Here is an 8,908-nt window from a genome sequence, read left to right as displayed (position 1 = left end):
TAAATGATAAGGGATAGAGCACTGTTTTCATTGAGCTAAGAAATGTTTACAGTAAACATGCATAAACTTACAATTCTCAAACACATCAAAAAGTATGTTGACTGAAATGCAAACATGAGTTCAGTGACAAAATGGAATCCTTGCTTGAACCTCCACTACAGTTATCTCATTTCACCACTTGATTTTAACAAATAATCGTAGTTTTACATAAGCCAAAAAAGGCTCCAAAGAAAAGAAATTATTCATTCTACCTGTGTCAGTTCAGGGCCTGCATTGCATGGGGAAAGAACGAGTGGTTGAAATATAAGTTGTCCTTCTCCGATTGACTCATTTCACTCAGCATAATACCCTCCAATGAAATGAGTCAATCGGAGAAGGACAAACATTATATGTTCTCATTCATTTGGGGAATATAAATAATAGTGAAAGGGAATAGAAGGGAAGGGAGAAGAAGTGTGTGGGAAATATCAGAAAGGGAGACGGAACATAAAGACTCCTAACTCTGGGAAATGAACTAGGGGTGGTGGAAGGGGAGGAAGGCGGGCGGTGGGGGTGAATGGGTGATGGGCACTGAGGGGGGCACCTCATGGGATGACCACTGGGTGTTATTCTGTATGTTGGCAAATTGAACACCAATAAAAAATAAATTTATTATTAAAAAAATAAAATAAAATAAAATCCTTTAAAAAAAAAAAAAAAGAAATATAAGTTGTCGCTCTAACTTCTCTACCACCATAGCCCTCGGTTCTTAACTCTCCGTTCTAGCTCTCAGCAGTTACTCATTATGTTCTTCAGGGGTCTTTCTACCCCAAAGTCTGTCAGTTTTTCAAGGGTAAATCAGGTTTTTACTTCTCAGTATCTTTCAAAATACCTGAAACTCAATAAAAGTTTATTAAACTAATGATTTAAGTATTCAATTTACAAATTATTAATATAGTAATTCCTTGACTCTTGGTGTAAAAGAAAAAAAAGAAAGCACCATATCACAGGGAAAACAAGGTCTCAGATCCCATTCAAACCTTGAATACAGCAGCAGAGTTCCCTAATACTGTAGTTACCTCCAGAATACACCTTAGCCTCAGATTCCTATATAAAGCCCAAAAAGTATAAAGGAAACTAGAGAAAAAATTCATTTTGTTCATTTCAGTTCTATGATCGTATCATATTTTGAACACCCTTCATTTTCTACATGCTGAACCCCAGCCTCCCCAGAACATCAAAAACTGGTTTCTTGGGGCTCCTGGGTGGCTCAGTGGTTGAGCATCTGCCTTTGGCTCAAGTCATGATCCTGGAATTCCAGGATTGAGTCCTGTATCAGGCTCCCCACAGGGAGCCTACTTCTCCCTCTGCCTGTGTCTCTGCCTCTCTCTGTGTGTCTCTCGTGAATAAATAAATAAAATATTTTTTTAAAAATTTTGGTTTCTCGTTCCCAGGTGATTGAGCACCCAGATCCTACATATCCAGCTTGTTTCTGATACCTGGTTCTACTAGAAGCCTGTGTGCCTACCTAACCAGTTCTATTGGCTGCTCTTTAAATCTAAGCTTATAAGACTGTAGCCACTTCTTACACCTTAGTGTGGGCCCCCGGAGCTGAAACAGTATCTATTTCACATTTCATAGACATACTACCAACACTCAGGATAGAAGAGAATGTGAATTATTATATCTTCAATTTCCTCAAGAAACATAAGATAAGCTTGTATATAAAATACGACTAAAAAAAGAATATGTAATTAATTTAAAAACCTGATAATTGAAACTAGAAATGACATTCTCAGCACATCAAGTTATCTCTTTCTAGTCTTTTCAGGATTATTCTTGACACATACATGGGCATCTACAAATAATCTATACATTGATATAATTCTCTGATATGATAAAGGTTTTTATTTTCTGAATTTCATAGATAAAGTAATTGAGAAAAACAAGATTATTTTCCTAAGTTAAAAAAAAAAAAAACAGAAAATTAACTTCAACATACACACACCAAACCCTTTTATTGCCATGGATCTTACTTACCTCCTTCCAAAATGGATTTAAAGTTACACACCAAAAAAGGAAAGAAAGAGAACTAGTATTTTTTGCACCTAAAATGTGCTAAACACTGTACTGGTAATTCAGATAATAATTAAAACCATGAGGAAAGTAGCACTGATCTCATTTTATAGATGAGAATAGTAAGACACAGTGAGGTTACTTTCCTAAGATCACATAGCTAAAAAATTTTACAATGTAAATTTTTTTAGAATTTCCACCCAGATTGGGACACCAAGGTAACTCTGGTTGAGCATCTGCCTTTGGCTCAGGTCATGATCCAGGAGTCCTGTGATAGAATCCCACATGAGGCTCCCCACAGGGAGCCTGCTTCTCCCTCTGCCTGTGTCTCTGCCTCTCTCTTTGTGACTCTCATGAATAAATAAATAAAATCTTAAAAAAAAAAAAAAAAAGAATTTCCACCCAGATCAAAGCCAATGTATGCCATTTTTTCTGTAGTATGCTGAAATAGGTATAATAAAGCCAGAAAGCACATAATCAAATAAATAAATGACAACAAAACACAAGTTATTAACACCTAGAGAACAAGATAAATATTCTATATATAGAAAAAATCAATTTTATTTTTAAAGTTTTTTTCTTTAGTTTTTACTTAAATTATAGTTAACATACAGTGTAATAATAGTTTCCAGTGTACAATATAGTGATTCCACACTTCTAAATAGCATCTGGTGCTAATCACCACAAGTGCCCTCCTTAACCCCCATCACCTATTTAACCAATCCTCCCCACCCACCTCCCCTCTTTGGTAAGCATCAGTGTGTTCTCTGTAGTTAAGAGTCTGTTTCTTGGCTTGCCACTCTTTTTTTTCCCCCCTGGTGATCATTTGTTCTGTTTCTTCAATTCCACATATGAGTGAAATCCTAGTGTGTTTTAACCCAAGTCTTAAACCTGCACCAACAGCCAGGGCAAAGAGGGAAATCACAGGGGTAGAGTTCTCATTTATCTAATAAAAAGAAGACTACTGGTTTATGAAAAGGAGAAATACCTTACAAGTTCTAAGAGAGGTTTCTCATGTAGATCACAAACTGAACCTTCCCAACAGAATCCATTTTCTCCATATCAGTTATTCAGAGATCGCAGAGATGTCATTCGCATAGCTGTTTCTTACATGAACCCAAGTCTATAGCCAGGTAAAAGCAATCCAAAATAGTGTGCTGCTAACATAATTAGGAAAAAAATAATGATGGGCACCTGGGTGGCTCAGTCTGTTAAGTGTCTGCCTTCAGCTCAGGTCATGATCTCGGGGTCCGGCTTCCCACTCAGCAGGGAATCTGCTTCTCCCTCTCTCTCTGTCCCTCCTCTGCCACCACGCATTCTCTCTCTCTCTCTCTCTCTCAATAAATGGATAAATCTTTAAAAAAAGAGAGAGAGAGACACCACCATGCAAAAGTTTATCTTCTTTAAATCATCAGATCATACTCTTCCCTTCTCATCTCCTGTTCATTAGCAAAATGTCTTTCTGATAGCAAGGAAGGGCCTGCTGCCTCTGCCAGAACTGCTGGTCATTCTTTAAGTCATTTAGCCAGTCAGTCAATCAATCGATCAGTCAACAAACATTAAGAGTCCACCATGTGCCAAATACTGTGCTAGGTACATGTAAGATCGACAGATGAGGCTCAGTTCAAGAAGCTCACACTCTAGTGGAGGACACAAATCACCTAGTCACAATATTTATATTCAAACTCCAATAAGTGCTAGGAAGGCACTACATAGTGCTCTGGGAACCAGTAATAGGGGGACACCATCTGGACTGGAGTAGAGGCCAGGAACAGGTTAAGAAATGCATCCCTTAAATTACTCTAAAAGAAACAATTCCTAGAGAGTTTTCCCTTAAGTCAAGCATCTTGTTGTTTAAATAAACTTCTTGTTTGAAAGGAAGAAAGGAAGAAAGGAAGAAGAAAGAAAGAAAGAAAGAAAGAAAGAAAGAAAGAAAGAAGAAAGTAAGCATTCCTGAAAAGGTGGCATGTGAGCTAATATCTGCCTTGCTTTTGCTAGGCACATAATCAGCCATCGATTGGGTTTCATGTGTTCAGCACCACATTAGAAATCATGAAGTATACAAAAAAAAGCCTAACATATATGTCTTTGAAGAAGTTTAAAATCAATTAGGCAGAAAAGACATGTGCACATGAGAAATTAATGATAATTTGCTATTAATGATAATGCTCAAAAAGCATTAGAGAAGCATTAAGTAAACAGCACAAATAAATGACAACGAGAAAAAGAACTCTAAATCGCTAAGGACTGGTCTAACCAGATAAGATAGGAGGACACAGTGTAGGCCTTACAACAGTGGTTTTCTAATGTTTTAGATTAAAACACACCATAAGAAATACATTAGTCCAATACCATAGGCCAATATAAGCATACAGACATAAATAAAAACTAAAACGAAAGTGTCATGAAACAAAACTTGCTCTCACAATATGTGATCTGTTTCTATTGTTTTTCAATCTTTAAAATTTTTTTTTATGCTAGTCACAACCCACTAAATTAAGTTCATTACCCACTAAGGAGTTACAAGCTAACATTTGAAATTTCAAGGTAACATTCTAAAATTTCAGAAGAGAGTTCTGCACACAGTAAAGGTCCTCCACACAGATAAAAGGAAACCAAGAAGTGATTCTCATCCCTTACATTAGTGGCCCAAGCTGACATGACCTCTAATTCCTTCCCAGCACTCCTCCTGCTCCTATGTGATTTCCAGTCACATAGCTACCTTAGCAATGAGGAATCCATGTCCAGCAGGTGGCTATAGCACATATTTACAATTACAATATAACCTTTGCTGAGGTATTATCCTCACCACTCTCCTTTACCACCACCGGCTGCACCAGCCTGACTCAGTCCACATGTAAGGCTTCCTCACATGAGTAAGTGAAGACTGCTATCAGAAATACTACTAGATCAAAATTCTAGGGCAGACTCACATTTTAAGTCCTGAGGCTAAACAGGGAATTTATCCATTAACCCAGTATGTTTCTTCAGAGGCAGTAGTTTTAGGCCCAATTCGGTTTACCAAGATTGGTCTTTTTATAACTGATCAGACCTCCAGTTACTAGAGATTGAAACATACATATCATCCAGAGGAACCTGCCAATTTTCCCTGAATTCTATGGTGACCCCTCGTCAATATCCACCAATGCTGGTAAAAATTTCATCTAGGAAAGACATCTCATTCTTTAGCCAGGCCTATCTGAAACACTTAACTTTTATTAAGTATAGACTTAACAAAAGCCTCAAAAAAATCTGACCTATAGGTCTGACCTAAGAGCCTAAGAGGAATAGTGCTCATCATCACCAGCTTTATAAATGCCCCACAGTCATTCCCTCATGTTTTTTTTTTTAAGGATGTGATAGTTGTTTAAAAATAAAATGTTAACTTAAACCAAAATAATAATTGAAAATTAAAACCAACTTCAATAAATGGTGTTGGGAAAACTGGGCAGCCACACGCAGAAGAATAAACTGGACCATCCTTTTACACCATACACAAAGATAAACTTAAAATGGATGAAAGATCTAAATGTGAGACAGGAATTCATCAAAATCCTAGAGGAGAACACAAGCAGCAACCTTTTTGACCTCGGCCACAGCAACTTCTTGTAAGACAAGTCTATAAAGGCAAGGGAAATAAAAGCAATAATAAACTATTGGGACTTCATCAGATAAAAAGCTTCAGCACAGCAAATGAAACAGTCAACAAAACTTAAAGGCAACCTACAGAATGGGAGAAGATATTTGCAAATAACATATCAGATAAAGGGCTAGTATCCAAGATCTATAAAGAACTCAACACCCAAAAACCAAACAATCCAGTCAAGAAATGGGCAGAATGCATGAACAGACATTTCTCCAAAGAAGATCTACACATGGCCAACAAGCACATGAGAAAATGCTCCACATCACTTGCCATCAGGGAAATACAAATCAAAACCACAATGAGATACCACCTCACACCAGTGAAAATGGGGAAAATTAACAAGGCAGGAAACCACAAATGTTGGAGATGGTGTGGAGAAAGGGGAACCCTCTTGCACTGTTGGTGGGAATGTGAACTGGAGCAGCCACTCTAGAAAACTGTGTGGAGGTTCCTCAAAGAGTTAAAAATAGATCTGTGCTGACCCAGCCATTGCACTGCTGGGGATTTATCCCAAAGATACTGATGTAGTGAAACACTGGGACACCTGCACCCCGATGTTTACAGCAGCAATGTCCACAATAGCCAAACTGGAAGGAGTTGAGATGTCCTTCAACAGATGAAGGGATAAAGTAGATGTGGTCTATGTATACAATGGAATATTACTCATCCATTAGAAAGGACAAATACCCACCATTTACATTGATGTGGATGGAACTGGGAGGTATTATGCTGAGTGAAATAAGTCAATCAAAGAAAGACAATTATCATATGATTTCACTCATATGTGGAATATAAGAAATAGTTGAAGGGACCATACGAGAAAGGGGGAAACTGAGTGGGGAAATATTATAGAAGAACACAAACCCTGAAAGACTCCTAACTCTAGGAAATAAACAAAAGAGTTGCAGAAGGGGAAGTGAATGGGGGGGAGGCGGGGGGGGGGGGGGGTGCGGAGAAGATAGGCATGTGATGTGATGAGCACTAGGTGTTATACTATGTGTTGGCAAACTGAATTTAAAAACATTTTTTTAAAAAATTAAAACCAAAAAAAAAAAATTAAAACCAAAATTAATAAATATGTATTTCCCATTTTACCTCATTGGTTTACAAGCCTCTTTTAAAAATCTGAAAGAGGGCAGCCCCGGTGGCGGTGGCGCAGCGGTTTGGCGCTGCCTGCAGCCCGGGGTGTGATCCTGGAGACCTGGGATCGGGTCCCACGTCGGGCTCCCTGCGGGGAGCCTGCTTCTCCCTCTGCCTATGTCTCTGCCTCTCTCTCTGTCTCTCATGAATGAATAAGTAAAATCTTAAAAAAAATAAAATAAAATAAAAATCTGAAAGAATGGTTCTCTTCCTCCACTGGTGGGATGTTAATAATCCAGGAAGTACTAGAGGAATTCTTCGTCTGACATACCCATCCCCCGTGTTTCACCAGCACCTGCCAGAAGCATCCCCGTACCAGCTCACCTACCCCAGTACCAACATTCCTGGAGAGATTAGGGTCGTCTCCTATCCTAATATGGCTCACTCCGGGGTTTTTCATTTGTTTGATGCCTGTGCGTTGTAATCTGAAGGGTACTGATGCGGAAAAGAAGGCATCCGGTCCTCTAAAGCTAACGTAGACTTCTGCGCATCCATTCCGTTGGGCAGCAGCGGTGCAGAACTGGTTGGCAGTTCTTGTCCCTGAAATAAAGCCTCAGCCCTGGACAGGCTCCAGCTTCAGGGCTGTGGCTCCTACACGCAGGAGCAAGAGGTGCTCTCTGGCAACCAGATCATGAGAGTTGTCTGTGGGGCCTTCATCGCTAAAGGACCTGTTAAGAGATTTGATTCAGGCCTGGTTCTTCTTTCTCTAACGTCCCAGACAGTGATTAGGGGCGTTTACCCTTTTGAACCTCCGCACGACAACCGACAGCGGCGCTCAGTCCCGAGCCCTGCGGGGGGAGGCGCGGTCCGGCCCGGGGGCTGCGGCGCTGCGGGCTCCGACGGGTCGCGGTCCCACGTGGGCCAGTGTGGCCTTTACATCGGGAAAGGCTGGGGCTGGGGGAGGCCTGGGGGCCCTGGGGGAGCCCACTGAAGGTCCGCGGGGCGCTCTCAGCGCGCAGACTGCAGGCCCCGCGCCGACCGGGCGCCCGAGTCCGGGCTGCGGGGCCGCGCGGCGGCGAAGGCTGCTCCGGGCCCCTCCCGGCCCCTCCGGGCCCCAAGGCCCCAAGGCCCCAAGGCCGCGCGGCTGCTGCGAGGACGGCGGGGCCGCCTCAGCCCCAGCGCCCGCGGAGCCCGGGAGCCGTGGCCGGGGCGCGGGGGGATGGAGGGGGAGGGAGGCAGGGGGAGGCCCTGGCGCGCCCCTGGCGGCCGGTCAGCGGTGGGGCCTGGAGCTGTCCAGGCCCGCGCCCCCCGCGCGGCGTGCGAGGACCCAGCCACGCGGTCCGGTCGGCCACGGGGGGCCGTGGGGGGCGGGGGAGGCCGCCCGAGGCCGCGGGGGGGGGCGGGGGAGGGGAGAGGCCGTGGGGGGCGGGGGAGGCCGCCCGAGGCCGCGGGGGGGGGGGGCGGGGGCCGTGTCATTTCCACCAACTGGGCTCTTTCCTGACCCAGCCGCTCATCTGTCACCGCTGTCTCATTCCTGTTATTTACATCTGTCTTTAGCATTCTAATTACTCGCTTTATTACTTTAGCCTGGAGGAATCCTGTAAAAAACAACGGAGATGAGGATCCTACCACACAATAAAACTGCCCAAAATCCCCACTGCACATTATACAGAGCACTTGAGAATATTTGTGCTGTTATATGACCTCAATATGTCCTTAGATTGATCTTATTATATCTTTCTTTCTCCCTTCTCTTTCTCCATGTGTGAGTAATAAACTCTTTCAAGGTGTGGACGGCAAGAATAAGCTGTTCGACAAATGATGAAAATGAGAGTATTCTCTAAGAGGGAGATAAAGGGGAGAGAAGGGTTTAAAGAAGACATGGAGGTATTTGGACCAACCCCACCCCCATCCAGTTCCTGAACTCTTGGTTTTATTTTTACTCCATCTGAAAAAAAGTAGAGCCATCTTCACACAAGCTTCTAAGGCTGAAAGAATCTTGGAAATTTAAAGGAGAGAATAAAATGCCTAATGTCTTTCATTATCTTACATTAATCTCTGAGTCCCCAGAAGGCCTCAGGAGGGGAAGTGAATTTAGAGATAGAAGTGGGGTCCAAAAATCACGAT

This window comes from Vulpes vulpes, chromosome 10, assembly GCF_048418805.1.
Source record: "Vulpes vulpes isolate BD-2025 chromosome 10, VulVul3, whole genome shotgun sequence".
NCBI lineage: Eukaryota > Metazoa > Chordata > Mammalia > Carnivora > Canidae > Vulpes > Vulpes vulpes.
This window is presented reverse-complemented; position numbering follows the sequence as displayed.